The sequence below is a fragment of the Mus caroli genome, chromosome 4 (assembly GCF_900094665.2).
Source record: "Mus caroli chromosome 4, CAROLI_EIJ_v1.1, whole genome shotgun sequence".
Taxonomy (NCBI): domain Eukaryota; kingdom Metazoa; phylum Chordata; class Mammalia; order Rodentia; family Muridae; genus Mus; species Mus caroli.
In genome coordinates, this window is record NC_034573.1 from 66,643,690 (window position 1) to 66,661,037 (window position 17,348).

The following is a 17,348-nucleotide window of genomic DNA, read 5'->3' on the forward strand; positions in this document are numbered from 1 at the left end:
CTCTGGTGTGAGAGTTCAGAATGTACTCTGGGGTGAGAAGTTCTGGTGGTCAGTAATTTTCTTCTTTCAACTTCTTATAGTGCCACCAATACGAAACAAACCTTTAATAGGCAAGCCTTTTTGAGAAGGCATTCTATACATAAACCATAACATGATTCCCAATTCATTTCACAGATTCAACCCCCTGATTACTTTCTTCATCAAGCAATTCCTTAACAATGCAAGGGAAAAGGCTACAGTTTAATTTCCTAACAGAAAGTAAAATTCAACCATATCTCCGAAGATTTTTAGTATATAAAAAGAGGCTTTCTTTAGTACAAATCATCCAAATCCACTTACCATAACACTCTCCAATAATAAAAATGATACTGACCAAAAATTTGTGGTCCAAAGAATTTCCTTCTATGATTAGAACTGTGGAGTAGAAGGTATATTGTATTATACTCATTTTAAAAGACAGTTTTCAATATGTGGTCTGGGTTGGCCTGGAACTCACTGAGATCTGCCCTCCTCTTCCTCTTGAGTGCTGGGATTAAAGTCATGCTCCACCATTCTTTCTTCATTATTAAAAATTTTATTCTCTGTCTACAGAGCATTTAATAACCACTTTAATTTAATAAGTAGTTATCGATGGAATAAATTGACTAGGTCATGGTACTGTCTTAAACAACTATGATCATTGCTGAAGTATAAGTTCGGGGACTTAGAGTAGAAGATGAAGTCATTGCACTCTTATTCAGCCATATACCTGCTTTCTCTTTCCTGGATGGCATCACATTGAATTCGGAGGTAAGCCACAAAATCGAGAAGAACTAATTCCTTTACCATATATTATTTGTAGGTCATGTTAGAGCAAATTACAATACTTTTAATAAGTTATGTGATAGAAATACAGTGATAAATGCCTTCCTTTAAGGCTTTATGGTAGTTAAAATACCCTTCCTGAGAGTCCACTGTAGCCTTTTCATTCAAATCTGAGTTTTGACCTTATCATATACCTTTAGATGTCTAAATTCTCAATTCTGACTTACAAATGCTAAGCATCCTCCGCACTTCCTTTTTTTATTTTTTTCTCAACTTAGTGTTTCTCAGAGTTATGGCTCTGAGCCTGGCAAAGGTTTCCTCCATCCTACTCAATATGTTGAGCAGATTTTATTTTATTAGATATTCTGAGGGCTATCCTTTACCAGTTACCATCCTTTCTATTTATAAAATGAAAAAAAAAAGCAAAGATGAAAATATGTATGATGAATTAGCAGTAACCAAATTGAATTCAATCACATTCTCAAAAATTTGTAAAGCACTTCAAGGTTTTTAGAAGACTCTCCTGTTCTTTCTCTACAATTCAGCATCTGTTGTATCTTCATCTCTCTGCTGAATACAGAAGAAAATATAGCTAGAGACTTAATTTACAGAACCAATAATATACATGCTTTCTCAGGATGACTTCAGTTCTCAGTCTGACTTAGTATGCTGGTTGCTCATTCATGCTTTCTCAAGCATAGAAGTCATAATGGCTAGGACCACTGCCCTTCATCTTACATGGGTCATTGATGAGCCATTATGTTTTATAAGAGATGATTGGAATCATCATATATCTCAAAACTATTTGGGAAAACTGCACACTAAAGAGTTTCTTAAGATATTAAACATTCTTTTACTTTTCAAAAACAAATTGATAAAAACAAATGGCCTGCATTCCTAATAGGGGTTCAGTGAAGGGCTAGATAGTAAGGATCCCAGGCTACGTGGTCTGTTGCACCTTTTCAACCCTTCTGTTGTAGAGGAAAACCTCCCCCAACAATGCTAATAAATAATATGAATATTATCCAGTAAAACCTAATAAAGACTAGTGCTGGACACTATTGGGACCAAAGGATACATTTTGCCTGACCCTGCTCTATCCTGATAGGAGTACTACAGAAAGAAATCTCAACAGTTTGAAGCAAGATAATCTCTTTCAACAATTAAACTTATATTCCCCTGAGTGATGTCTGGATAAAAATTTCTGTCGTCAAAGACACTGTATGAAATTAACTTGGCCCCTGTTCTACATAGTGAGGTCACTGAAATGCTGCATCGTGGGTACTTTAATCTTTAGGTTTTATACTGATTGAGCTTCTAGTTCTCTTCTCTTCTGTTCTCTTCTGTTCTCTTCTGTTCTCTTCTGTTCTCTTCTGTTCTCTCTCTCTCTCTTCTCTCTCTCTCTCTCTCTCTCTCTCTCTCTCTCTCTCTCTCTCTCTCTCTCTCTCTCTTCTCAACAGCACCCAGAAAAACCACATCAAAGTTTATGGTAAGTAAGAAAATTTAATTATATTCAAATATTCAGAATCTGTATATTCTCATGAAAAGTAACAGAAAAAACTAATTGGATTTTCTAGTGTGATACACAAAGGCAGGATTTCTGTGTCAGACTCCCTAGTAATAGTGCTAATATGCTGCTTCTCCAAATAGATATTGGCTTTTTAAAAAAGGAAATGATCCTTGTGTAAAATACAGTGAGTGAGTTATGCATAGACTCACTTCCTTTTTCTCTTGTCTAAATTATTTTCTGCTGAATCCAGACTTGTGAATATGAGAGGTTTATAGGCTCATGGGTTATAACTTCAGAGAAAGAAATATAGCAGTCACTATCATACATAACAACTGTACACAAAACAAAGCTAAATCCAAGGTTTAGTTTCACTTGATGAAAAGCAAATTAAATTATAATTCCAAGAAGCTTGTGTGAATAAAAAATGTTACAGCAAAAAGTGGTGAGCAAGAGATAGGATGGTGCTTAAAGACTCAGTCAGCAGTAATGGAGCCTAGTATGCAGGTGGACCTACCCATGCAGGTGGGCTGCTCTCTACCAGGTCTTTCCTCTTGTGCTAATTCACTGGGGTCTGTCCTGTGATCCCTTACTTATGTTGACAAGGAAGAGATAAATCTTTAATGCACACTGATAACCAGTTAGACAGGGATAATGTCCTTGTTAGGACAATTGAATTTCTTATTTCTAATAATAAGCTAGGCAGGTTATCCCTGTTTCTGCAGATTTTTTTAGTAGTATGATAAGGTCTATAGGTACTTTATCTGTATAATGTTTCTAAATTCATAAATAAGTCTCATAAAAGTAAATGTTATAAAGGGAATCACAGGTACTGGAATTGATCTATCAAGAGCTATAACATAGTTTTCATGCTTACATTTCTTCTTCATCTCTATTCTTGTACATCTTTGTTATTCTCTGTTTCTCTAAATAAACAGACATGGAGGAGGTTGGAACAAAATTTAAATGAAGATTCTCTGCCTTTCTATAATTCCAAGTAGCTTTGAAGAAAGCTTGCTGGTAAGAAAAGGATGCTGATATAAAAAAAAATTCTAGCAAATAGAAAATACTGTGCCCACCTTCTGCAGTTATATATCAACTTATTTCACATTCTCAGCATAGAATACTGTCTACCAGGGGTAGACAGTAAGTACTCAATCATTGAAGTCATCTTATTGCTATGTTTCTGTAGTAGAACAGTAGTATTTATTTTTCTGCAAGGCTCCTAGGCTATCCACCTTCAGGTTATTTGTCAACTGAGTAGTGACAATTATGAGTTTCATCTCATGGATGGGCCTAAGTACAATCAGGCACTGTTGGTTTATTCCTAAAGGCTCTGTTCCACCATGGCACTAGCATATCTAACACACAGGACACATTGCAAACTGAAGGATGTGTAGCAGGGCTGGTGTTTCTATTTCTTCTTCAGCACCATGGAGAGGAGTACCTGCTGCTACTAAGAACACTAGCCAATGAGGACAGGATGGCACCTGAGCAACTTCTATTTTGTGCGACTGCATACAAAGAATTGTTGTGAGATCTTCCATGGAGGTTTTAGAAAATACAGGAATGGATTCTTCAACTTCACAGCTTTTCTTTGAAAAATAATTGAGACTACTGTTTCCATCTTGTTACTAGTAAGAGACATTTAAATTATATCTTTTTGGAGCATGTAAAGCCATTTTTATTTTATAATTTTTAAGTTTATTTATTTTTATTGGTTATTTTATTCATTTTCATTTCAGATTTTGTTCTCTTTCCTGGCCTCCCCTCTACACACCTCCATCCAATCTTCCCTCCCATTGTGTCCATGAGGGTGTTCCCCCACCTCCCCATCCCTACTCCTGCCTCACCACTCTAGAATCCTCCCAGGTTGGGGCATCAAGCCTCCACAGACCAAGGGCCTTCCAAACCATTGATGCCAGACAAGGAATTCTCTGCTACACGTGCAACTGGAGAGATGGGTCCCTCCATGTGCAGTCCTCAGTTGTTAGCCCAGTCCTGGAAGCTCTGAGTGGTCAGTTTAGTCGATATTGTTGTTCTTCCCATGGGCTGCAATGGGGCAACCCACCCATCTCAAAAATTTTAACCCAGAATTGTTAGGAATTCTAAAGGAAATGCAGAGACCAAGAATGGAGCAGAGACTGAAGAAAAGGCCATCCAGAGACAACCCCACTTGGGGATCAGTCCCATCTGCACACACCTGGGAGACTGTGCCAGCATCTGACCTACGAAGATGCAGCTACTCACAGCCAACCATCAGACTGAACCTGGGGACCCAAGATTCACCTCACTTGACTCAAATTTCCTCAATTCTATCTCCCCTGCCCAGTCACACTCTCTAGCATATTATTTACAAGTTAGAGATTATTAGGGAACATTCCTTACAGCACAATGGTCAATGCAATGCTCAAGTTAGACTGCAACCTGATCTTAGGGTAGAGAACACAGCATCTGAATAAATAACACACAAGACCAAACCAATAACTTTTCTTTTCTGTTTATTTTTTCTTTTCTTTTATGATGGTGGGTAAGTATATAAAAGTAGTATTTATGGTAAAATTATAAGAAATTAATCTCCATGGCTTTCAGAATTACAATTTTAACCATATAGACATTCATTGAGCTATATAGAATTTGAACATATGCAACTGTGTCTTTGGATTGCTACGTCAATCTAGTTGTATGGTGTTTTCATTTAGTTTATTTTAAAAAGGTATTCTTGTGTTTAAAAAATAAAATAATTTGTTTAACTACACGGTGTGTAAATTGTATTTTTGTAAAACTGTTTTAAGAGTCTAAAAGCTAATCCAGAAAGCTATAAGTCAAGAAATTACTTACACTATGGCCATAGTTGTGTGAATGTAAGCTGTTACCAAAGAAGGCTTCTAGCAATCAGGCTCTGTTTCTCAACCTGAGTCATTAAAGTTACATGCTCATATTTTAAGAATTCATGCATTCTTTGTCTGTATTTTTTTAATTTATGAATATATGTTTTAAAATAAAACATATATAATTAAGTTTTATTTTATATGTACTTGTTTTGTTCACATATATGTTTCTATACCATGTGCATGTCTGGTTGCTGCAGTGTCCAGAAGAGTATGTCAGATCCTCTAGGATCTGAGATATAAATGGCTGTGAGTGACTGGTAAGTGCTGGGAATGGTACCTTGGTCCTCTGCAACAGCATCCAATGATTCTTACTTGCTGAACCATCCCTTGTGTGCAATATATTTTTATCAGGAAAAATACATAATCAGATATGGGGGTAAGTATATAGTCTCTAAAGGGTTCCTCATTTCAATTACTGGATCTGTGAATATTTCTTTATATGAGAAAGAAAATTAATGTTGTCAATGAGATGATGTTAACTAAATGTTAATCCTGGTTTGTTCATGTGGCTTCTGTGTGATTATAAAAATTCATTAAACAGGACAAAAGAGGTCTCCTAGGTGTGACCTTATTCAAAAAATAATGTTTTGAAAATGGAATCAAAGATACAAGTTCAGAATCTGCCAGAAATGAAGAAAATGACAGAGCAAAGATCATACCCATGAAATAGGCAGAGAAACCTATGTAATGGGCACAGGGTCTGCTCTGCCCTGATCCTGAACTCTCAGGTATCCTAGATTTGATCAGTGAGATGTTATCCCTACCAGTGTGCCAATAAGGAAATATGCCCAGCCCACCCAAGGTTTCAACTCCTACTTGATTGCAAAATAAAAGAAACATTTTATCCACAACTATAAATGGGCCTAAATTATGAACAAAGAAAAAAATGCATTATATAAATGACTTTTCACATTTTTTTATTGACATTATGTGTCTGAAATGCTTTAGACATAAAGCACCTATATATTTGCCTTTTCTTTTTGGCAGACTATAGGTAGGTTAGCCAGTGCACAGCTTCCCTCTTCAATCTAGTTTCAATGCAATCCCCATTAAAATTCCAACACAATTGTTCAAAGACATGGAAAGAGCAATGCTCAACTTCATATGTAAACAAAACAAAACAAAACAAAACAAAACAAAACAAAATCCAGGATAGTCATAAAAATTATCAACAATAAAAAATCTTCTGGAGGAATCATTCCATGCTGGCACGTAAAACAAAAACCCACAAGCAGAATTTTATATCAGGGTCAGGCTCCCAAACCAAAATGAGCAATCTAAGTTCTCCTTCAGGAAACATGTCAGAGACTTTTTGTGACTGATCCTGTGCTTTCTAATTTCCTATCCTTGGATTTGGTTTGTAAAGGGAACTGGAAAGGTTAACTGAAGAAGGTTAACCTTCAAACAATATACATTTCCCATTGCAGTTTTCTGATTTCAAATTAAGTATATAATTAGTTTTTTAAGGAAATTCATGCCTCTGGTGATGAAAAATTAGGAAGTCAATAGGTGATTGTCTTGATGGAGACACGGGGGAGTTTCAAAAGGTCGTCAGTGGGGGCCGCCAGTTATAATGTGTGCAATGGCAACCAGAGCAGCATCTGCAGACCTCAAAGCTCTCAGCAGATGCCCCAGTTCTGAGCTGGCTGCTAGAGCATTTTGGAGAGGAAAATGAGAAGACTATTTTAACTATCTGTTATCATGCTGCTTATAATGAAAGGCAATGAAACTGCCTAATGTCCCTCCAAAACTGAACAGAAAAAAAAAAAAAGAAAAAAGAAAAAGAAAAACCCCCATCAACTCTTGATATATATTAAAGTATATACAAGTTACAAGAAACTGATTTTTTTCTCTCAGTTACTTTAATTATGTACTTGTTCCACTATCTACAACTTTGTACATAGGTAAGTATGTTATGATATTGTTATGTGACTTTTCCTAGTGTATTAGAAGATATATAGCACTTATTCCTGTTGTCTTAGATACTAAGACCAACTTGCCCAATTCAGTATCCTTTTAGTGCTGTTGTGGAAAGAACATATTCTTGAGATAAATAGGTTAATTTTGTTTATAAGCTCCTACATATGAGGACTTGAGGGAACCTTTACTTGTGAATTTCTTCAACCATGCTATTTTTCAGAAATTCTAGTATAGATTTATTCTAAAATGCACTAGTTGGATTCATGTACTTATGTAATGAGTCAGGTCATCATGGGTGGTGTACAATTTGCTGCCACATAAGTAAACCAGTTTTGCATATTAACTTATGGTTATGAAAAAATCAGAAAACTAGAAATTGCTTTTTTTCTGAATCACAATAACTGCTTTTAGAGAAATATACTATTTAACTAGCACCAACGGGTTCCTATTCAAAGACATGATGTTGTATGTTGATAACAGTGTTTTAGAGTTATATCATAACTTAGACTCTACAAAGTTTATCCAATGTGAGATCATAGATGGTCTTTCATATTTTAAACAAAGTTTCTTTAAAGTTAAACATCCATGATACTCCTTTCAAAAGTCTTTCAAGAAAGTCTCCTCTTTAGAGCACAAGCTGATATAAAGCTAAAGCTTTAGAGGGATCTAGATTTCAACTCTGCTCTTGTTTTACTCTGTTTTAAGGAACTCACTATGTCACTGTTTATAAAAATTTATTCATTCCTATATTCTAGTGTAGCTGAAAAAATTGAATGATATACACTGTACTTCAAGACTTTTAGTTATTTTTTTTAATTAGGTATTCATTTCATTTACATTTCCAATGCTATCCCAAAAGTCCCACACACCCTCCCCCACCTACCCACTCCCCCACCCACCCACTTCCACTTCTTGGCCCTGGCGTTCCCCTGTACTGAGGCATATAAAGTTTGCACAACCAATGGGCCTCTCTTTCCACTGATGGCCGACTAGGCCATCTTCTGATACATATGCAGCTGGAGACACGAGCTCCGGGGGGTACTGGTTAGTTCATATTGTTGTTCCACCTATAGAGTTGCAGATCCCTCCATGAGCCCCAATGCTAACTGAAGAGCTGTTGACGGTTTATGGCTTCTAGAAGAAAGAAAGATTCGATTTTCTCCAAGGATGTGGTCAACTAGTCTCCAGTGAAATTATCCACATGAATATGGAAAGCATAGTTTGGGGCCAGTGGATTATTACATTAAAACAAAAGTTGTAATTTTTAACATGGTTACAAAATTAGAATGATGGGGAATGCTGGGATAAGTTAATGGAAGAGGTTGTGGTAAATATGATCAAAATACATGTATGTAATTATCAAAGAATTAACAAAGAATTTTAATGTGAAGTGTGTCATACATTAAAATTTACCATGCATGAATAGCCCAAAAAGTTAAGTACAGAAAAGCAATATTACAACTGAACACCAGGACTCATAGCAGTGAAATTAAGTTAGTATTTCAATAATCAGTTCAGGTGGTAAGAAAGGCAAGTTTGGAGGTAATTTTTGCATTTGTTCTGTTGAGAATTTGTTCATTTACTTGGTAATCCCTTCCTCTCAGTCTATTTTCTGGTGTCATAACTAAATACCTAATACTAATTTCTATACAAATACAACAGATGTATTTATTCCACATCACTGTGTGGCCAGTTTTGACATCAGCCTTTTGCTCAACTCTTCTGAGAATTTCCTGAATTTCGTAACGTCATAACCGATCTTATGGCATCTTAGGGAAAATGAATACAAGAGAGAGTGATATCATGTGAGATAAAGTAAATGCAGATACTAGAGAGGAGTAAGTTTGCTGTTTTTTATACCCAAGTCTCATAGGAACTAATTCACTCAACAGAGATTAATTTACTTCTGAGATCAGCATAAATCAATTTGTGAGGTTGGATTACTCCGTGACCTAATTGCCTTCCACTGAGCTCTGCTCCTTCAAGCATATCAACAGTACCACTCAGAGGGATTTTCCATCACATATTAAATATGTGAACATATTTAGTCTATAACCAAACCTAAACATCCAGGCTATAGTTATCACCTCTTCCTTATCTCCTATAATATCAAGGATTCTAAGATTATATAAAATTTTTTTGTCATTTTCTAGAGAACACAAATAATTTTTTCTTTGAACATATCATTCTGAAGTTCAATGTTTGCAGAACGACTCAAGTTATAGAATATATAGAATCTTTTGGGCAAATGGGGAAAAATATAAGATATACTCAAAACCACAAAATAGCATATATGTTTTGTCTCCCATTTTAATTTTTAATTTATTTTTTATTATTTTTATATTTGACATTATAATACCTCACATATAATCCTTATTGCTAACTTTCCAATGGCTTGTGTTTTCATTAATTTATATATATGTGTATGTGTATATAGTCTTAAATATGTAATATAATATAGGCTATTGTGTCTGAATATTGATATATGCACAAATACATATGTCCATGTATGTATGTGTATAAGTTGGTTTTGTACCTGGCCATTTGATATTGGATGACCAGCTGGTATATTCTTCTCTGAGGAAGAATATTTCTCTTACTTTCAACATTCCTCATTACATTTTAAGATCCATGGCACTTTTAGAGAAATGGGCAATCAGGATATTTGAAAATATGGAAACTCTCATTTCTCCCAGGTAAGTAAGGAGAAAGAAAAGAAATAAGACAAAGCTACTATGTCAGTTACTTTGTTCCCCCTTTAAGATGCTCTAAGATAGGAAGATAGCCATAAAACCATAAAGCCATAAAAGATAATACATTTTTATGCATGGGTACTTCTGATGAGATCAGAGTATGTTTTAAAATTGTTTGAAAGAAGCTTGAAAAATAAGGAAGAAAAGTTCACAGAAAGCTCATTCTCATTGAATCAGAAAGCATATGATAGTTTAAAACAGAAAGAGGCTTTGATGCTATATACAAAACAGTGACTGGGAAATAAGCTATTAAATGGGATGACAAGAACTTCAGACCTGAAGTTTAGTAGTTTAATAGAAAGAGTAGTTTCTATTGGTTCATTTTTTTTATTTACTAAGAAATTTAAATTAAATCCATTTTCTCCTTGGATAATTTTATGTCAGGGAGGGATAAGTATTGTCCTCAAAATATGTTAACTGTTTTAAAACTCTCTTCTTCAAAATGCCTGAATATTATTTTCCATGCACAAGGAAACATCTTAAATAGTACTACATTTAAAATCATAGCAAACTTTTAGCAAAGTACTCTTTATGCAGACAAGAAGAACCTTCTATACTAGCATTCAGTCAGAGCATAATGACTATGGAGTAAAGACTCAATTACCAGAAATGAGTTACTAATTTATATTCATAAAACTTAGTTTTGACAATATTCTCTAAATGTACCAATGAATATGATGAATTCATAAGTCTTCATTTGTTTTGATTTTATTACATTCCAGTAAAATTAGTTGTCGTAATTTGTAGATTAAAAAGAAAATAAATAGAAACTAAGTAAAAGCTGTAGATGCAAAATCATTAGAAAGCCAACAGGGGAGCTTTCAAATGCTACTATTTGATTCTTGGACCCACTCTACATCTTCTTTCTGTTTAGTGATTAAAGGATCTCTTGACCTCACTAATCTTTACATCTCAGCTGAAATATCATAATGCTGATCATCATTTCTCTTCATTTCAGCAACATGATAACCATGTCAAAATCAGGAATTAAACAACTGGGACCATGATCTCAGAGGCTGAGTTTCTCTACCAATTTCTGGGAGAAGAGAACCTGTGACTGTAGAATCTTAGAGTCTTGATGATTACAAGATATATTACAAGTTAGATAGGAAATGCAAAATTCTGGAATAAGCAAATAAATCACACATAAACACTAAAATGTGACTCCATATTATACCAGGCACATTTGCAAATAAAACTATAGGTCTGATTAGCATCAATTTGAAAATAATATGAGTCTGTTTAGTGGCAGTGAATGAAAGGTAATGTAACTGGGCTACTCCTTTTAGATATAGACCATAACCTTAGAACAGGGCATGTAAATGAGAAAAGGAATCAGAAAGTTCTACATACATCAAACATCTAAGAGGCAGGCTCTATACCTGCAGATGGGGCAGTTTCAGAACAAATGAACATATTGAACATAATCAAAATGCATAAGATGATGTTAGACATAGAATGTGTAGTATCTCTGTGGTGTAACAAATGCCATAAGAGAAGGAAATAAGTAGACATAGCATAAAAAGTTGAACAGAGTCAACTAACTTACTTGTGGAAGCTTATTTTAGTGTATAGTCACTGAGACAATCTATTCTTAATTATGGGGCCTCAAGATAACACAATGAATAAATGTGATTATCACAAATGCCAGGAGACTGGAATTCAAACTCCAGAAATCAACAATGTTGCCCATATACTCCCACATATATTAAACACACACATACAAACACAAAGAGGGAGGAGTAGGAGGTGGGGATCACATCTCAGAAGGCCCAATGACACTGCTAAGTGATAAGAAGAAGACAAATGGAGGAAAATATGCAGGTTAGTTTTTGCCCACTGCATATAAACTGCAGTCACATGGAAAGAGAGAACTTAATTGAAGAAGTGACATACCTACAGGAAGACTATATGTTCAAACATGAAATTGTGATTTTTGTGAAGATAATAACAAAATTCTGAATGAGGAAATGTATATGTAGTGACAGTAGTATTGTGTGGAATGCAGGCACAGATAGTAGAATCATTGGGCATCTCATATGATAGTTATTAACCATTAAGCTTATTTATATTAAAAGCTAACTTAGTTCATTTTCTTCAAAATTTAGAGTTTAAATCCTAAGCCACATTTTTCATTGCCAAGCCATGACAATTATAGCTACTTGACTGGGCAGAGGGATTCTATTATTGAAAAAGGTTATTTTGAAAGTTTTTCATTGTGCATAACTGTAACCTCTTACTCTCATAATTCTAAAGCAGGTTGATTTGTTTAACTTTGAGGTCATCTTGATAGATAGAATAAGCAAAAGGTGAGTCAAAGCTAGATAGAAAGACACTGTCTCAAGAAGAAAATCTGAGGAATAGTAATTGAGCTCAACTTTTTTTATATGTGAAAAACGAAGATATTAATTTGGGAGGAGAAGGTTAAAGTTTTGGAGAAGTTAATAGTGAGGGGTTGAGACAATTGATATGATATAACTATATTTTGAATATACATATAATTGTCAACAAGTAAGATTTTTAAATAGTTAATAGAAAATTTAAGCATTTTTCTTTTCCTTTTCTTTATTTTTTAATTTGATGTAATGTGAGGTCCTCTAAGCTAATAGAAACTTAATAAGAAATTGCCTCCATTAGAATGGTCTGTAGGACCCTATAGGTGGAGCAACAATATGAACTAATCAGTATTCCCAGAGCTCATGCCTCTAGCTGCATGTGTAGCAGAAGATGGCCTGTCAGTCATGACTGGGAAGAGAGGCCCCTTGGTCTTGCAAACTTTATATGCCCCAGTACAGGGAAACACCAGGGCCAAGAAGTAGGAATGAGTGGGTAGGGGAGCAGGGCGGGGGGAGGGTATAGGAGACTTTTGGGATAGCATTTGAAATGTAAATGAAGAAAATATCTAATAAAAAATTTTTTAAAAAAGAATGGTCTGTAGGAAATCTGTTGGGCTTTTTCTTTTTTCTTCCTTTCTTTCTTCCTTTTTTCTTCCTTTATTCCTTCCTTTCTTCCTTTCTTCCTCTTTTCTTCCATTTTTTCCTTCCTTCCTTCCTTCCTTCCTTCCTTCCTTCCTTCCTTCCTTCCTTCCTCTCTCTCTCTCTCTCTCTCTCTCTCTCTCTTTCTCTCTTTCTCTCTTTCTTGATTCATGCTTGATACAGAAGATTCTGTGCACAACGTCACAAGCATTTGAATAGCTGATGTGGAACTGGCAGTGCTTACTGGGTGGTACAGCTTCGTCAGAGTAAGTACATCATGGAGAGCCAGTTTTAACATTACAGGTTTCATTCGTGCAACTTTCATTTTCCTTCTGCAGTGTTTCACAGGACGTGACTTCTCAGCTTCCTGCTCCTGCTGCAATACTTCCAAACCAATTGCATCCTCTAGAACCATAAATCAGAATAAGTTTTTCTGCTGTAAGTTACCTTCATAATGCTGTTGTATTTTTTAACAGCAACAGAAACACAACTAATATATGAATATACAAAATTACTTAATTTTGTTTTGTTTTGTTTTGTTTTTTACCCTAGAAAAAGTCCCTAGCCTTTCTTTCTTTACTATTGCTACCAAAAACTAAAAAAGACTACATATTTTATATAATACAACTATAAAATGATGAAGCTTCACTCATTCTTGTCATCAGTATAGGATCAAAATATTTTAACATATTCACAGTGTAGAATTAGAGAAACTTTCATAGTGTTATCTTGCTGTGATTTAGAGTCATTTACTACTGTAAATTAACCTACTTATTCATGAAGAAGACATTCTTTTGGAAAATGGTAAGCTAAGCATAAATAATTGCAGCTTTGAAAAAAATCATTCAAAATGCAAATGTTAGTTTAATACGGTTCTTGAAAGGACAAGTCAAAAATCATACTTTTATGTTTAATTTACTTGAAGACTATAAATTTATAAAAAAGAAAGTGCACAGAAATAGGGGGAAAGATCAAAGAAAGAGAATGAATGTGAGAGCAAATGAAGGTTGAACATGAAATGAGGGCCTCATTTCTAATTATCTGGGTTCACTCCTGACTCCCTGTAGTGCTAACTAGTCTCCAGGTTTGAGAGGCAGTGTTGCCTCTCTGTGCTCCCAGAAGGCTTGCCCCTGATAGAACCAGTTAGCAGCCGCGTCCACCAGCACAATAAGTCTTTATAATTCTATAATCCCTTGGTCCCAGCCTCAATGAAGCCTGTCTCCACCCTGTTTTCTCTGTAATTTAATTGCCTTAGGCATTCTATTAACTTATTGTCTGTTATCATTTCAATTCCTCAGAGTCCTACTCACAAGGCCAATCTATTCTGATGGGTCTTGTAGTTCATATTTTGAATGAAAATGGAACTTTTACTTCACTTATAGTAATGATCTATAAAACATAAACCCATATTTACTAAAGCTGAATTCTGTCTATGACTGTCTACTGTTTTTGTTTCCAGTATAGTTCATATTCTATAGAAAGCACAATATGTATTGCATTCAACTCAGGAACATTAATATCATCTACATTTGATCTTTCCTCACTCAGAAGCTATGATGTTATTCATGATTACATATATGCAGCATTATATACTTTTAAAGTACTCATTACTAGACAAATTTACACCTATACCATTAACTATCAGTACAAGTTATTTATATCATAATCTATTAAGATTTGGTATTATCTACCAGTTTATGAATATTTTGAATAATTCTGAAAATCTGAATAATTTCTGAAAATCTATTTATCTTTATTTTTCTAGTGATCTATCAAGACAAATAATACTAGTGTTTGGCTGAAAAAAATATTGGAATTTTACATTTTTCCATACAGTGAAACAAATACTAGCGGTATCAGTTTAAAATGTTACAAAATAATATGACACCAGAGCTATCAAAAGAGGGGATGTTTTCAAATTCTATACTTGTATTACCCAAACAAAAACAGTACAATAGTTTATAACACATTTTAGTATACAAAATGATCCGTGTGTGTGTGAGTATATATATACATACATATACATGCACATATATGTATATATATATAATAAAAGTTTATATAATATATAATAAAACTAGAAACTGGAAGATAAATAATGTAAACCACATTTGTCTCATTCCACAGTGTCAGAATTCATTTAATAGTAATAAATAAACAATTCACAATACACATTAGTTTTACTCACCATATATTACCAAATAGTTCTGGTTTGTTTGAGAGACAACAGAGGTAAGCAAATCTTTTTATTATTAATAATATTGACTCTATGATCAAATATCACACATAAGACTAAATAATATATATGTATATATACATATACATATGTGTGATTATGTATGTATATTGCATACCTATGTGTGTTGTGTGTATGTGTGTATGGATGTGTATGATGATAACAAGCAAACATTCAAGTTCTTTCTATAAAGCCAATATTGCTCCTGTATAAAAAAGTAATGACATTACAGAAAAAGAAACAACAGGCCACTGAATCCAACGAACATACATACAAGATGCTCAATGAAAGCCTTGATAATGGGACACAGGCATATTTCACAAAGACAATCCATCCCAATCAAGTTAACTTTATCCAAGAAATGCTGGGATTATTCAACATACATAAATCAAATATGTAATAAATTATATAAATGGATTTAAAGTCAAAACTTACATGATCATTCCAATAAACACAGAAAGGGTCTTTGAAAAAATCCAGTATGCCTTCATGATTAAAGTCCTAAAGAGAGAACTGGAGAGTACATTTCCTAACATAATAAATTTCATGCATGGCAAACCCATAAGCAACATCTTCCATAGAGCAAAAGTCCACGCTATCCTATTTTTTCCAGGGTGAAATTTCCACATTAATTATTCTTCCATGTGCATAGAAAATGGCAGTGAAGTGTTCTGTGAGGGGGATGAGCATGGCACTGCTGTCACGTTGGACTTTGTGCTTGCAGAGTTCACTACTCACTGAAAACAAAGAGCATCAACTGTTAACATTTCCTTAGACAGGCTTCCCCTTTGGGCTTTAAGCTGTCAGTTCTTCAAATCTCTTTTCAAATGACACACTGCATTACAATTGATGACACTTAATCAATGTGGCATTTCCATATTTATACTAACAGAAGAAATTATTACAAGACATAATAGCAAACAATCTTGACATTTAGTAATAGCAAGAAAATATAAAAAAACATCCATTTTATTATTTTTTTCTATACAATCTATCTGAACATAACTTTATTCACATTAAAAAATCATCTGTAATTTGACCTACACATACCCATCTCATCTCATCCAAGTCTCAAGCCTCACAGCATGTCACTCACACCGTCACCACTCGAATCTACAAGTAATTTAACTTAACATCTACACAAAGTTTAGAAAATCCTCTCCCAAGGGTTTCCTCACTTCCCTAAACATTCCTCAACAAAAAAAAAAAAAAAAAAAAAACAAATAAAATAAAAACTCTTCACTCAGTCTTCCATTTCACTTTCACGGGTCACCAGTATCAATAAGACAGACTTCCCCTCAATCGAAGCAAAGTCAGAAAGAAAGCAACCCTCAGCAGGCAGCCCTCTTAATGCTACACCAGGAGTCCTGGGACCCAAGGTACTGTTTGGCTCTATAAGAAGGTTGTTTGTTTTATGTGTGTGATGAGACTCAGATTAAATTTCCCATCGTTGTTGTTTTGTAAACTGAAATATTAAAACAAATGTTCCTTATAAGTAATATAATTATTCTATGTAGAATCTACTTCCTTTTTTACATATCAGTTACTGGCATGCTCCTGCCACCCCTCCATTTCTTCTCTGAGAGAGTGAGCCCTCATGGGTATCCTTCCAACCTAGGGCATCAAATACCTGCAGGGTTTAGGAGCATCCTCTCCTGCAGAGAACAGACCAAGCAGTCCTGTGTTGGAACAGGTTCAATAGACAGGCAACATATTTAGGAGCCGCCACCAATCCAGTTGTTGGGGAACCCACATGGAGAATGATCTGCACATCGGCGATATAAGTGCCATGGACCATATTTACTTCACAGACCTAAAGAAGCTAAACAAGAACGAAGGTCCAAGCAAGGACCTTGAATTACACTTAGAAGGGGGAATGAAATAGTTATTAGATGCAGGTGGAGGGAGAGAACTTAGAGGGAAGTGGAGTGGGAAAGGAAATGGGGGAGATTCAGGATTGCCGCAGACCCTCTGGATCCCTTTGTCTGCTTGGAACAGGTCTCTGGGGCAGGTGGGCAAAGCATCGGATGGAATGACAGACAGATGCACACAGGAGAGGTTGTGTAGAATCTGAATGTAATATGTCAAATCAAGCATCAAACTTTTTATACAGAAGAAAATAGGGTAGTTGGGTGACACACCCGCAAGGTACAAAGAGGTTACTGGATTCTGACACAAAACAGAGGAATACAAACACAGAAGGTCTAACAGGAACCACCTGGGATAGAATTCATTGTTAACAACTGGGATCAAAAAGAG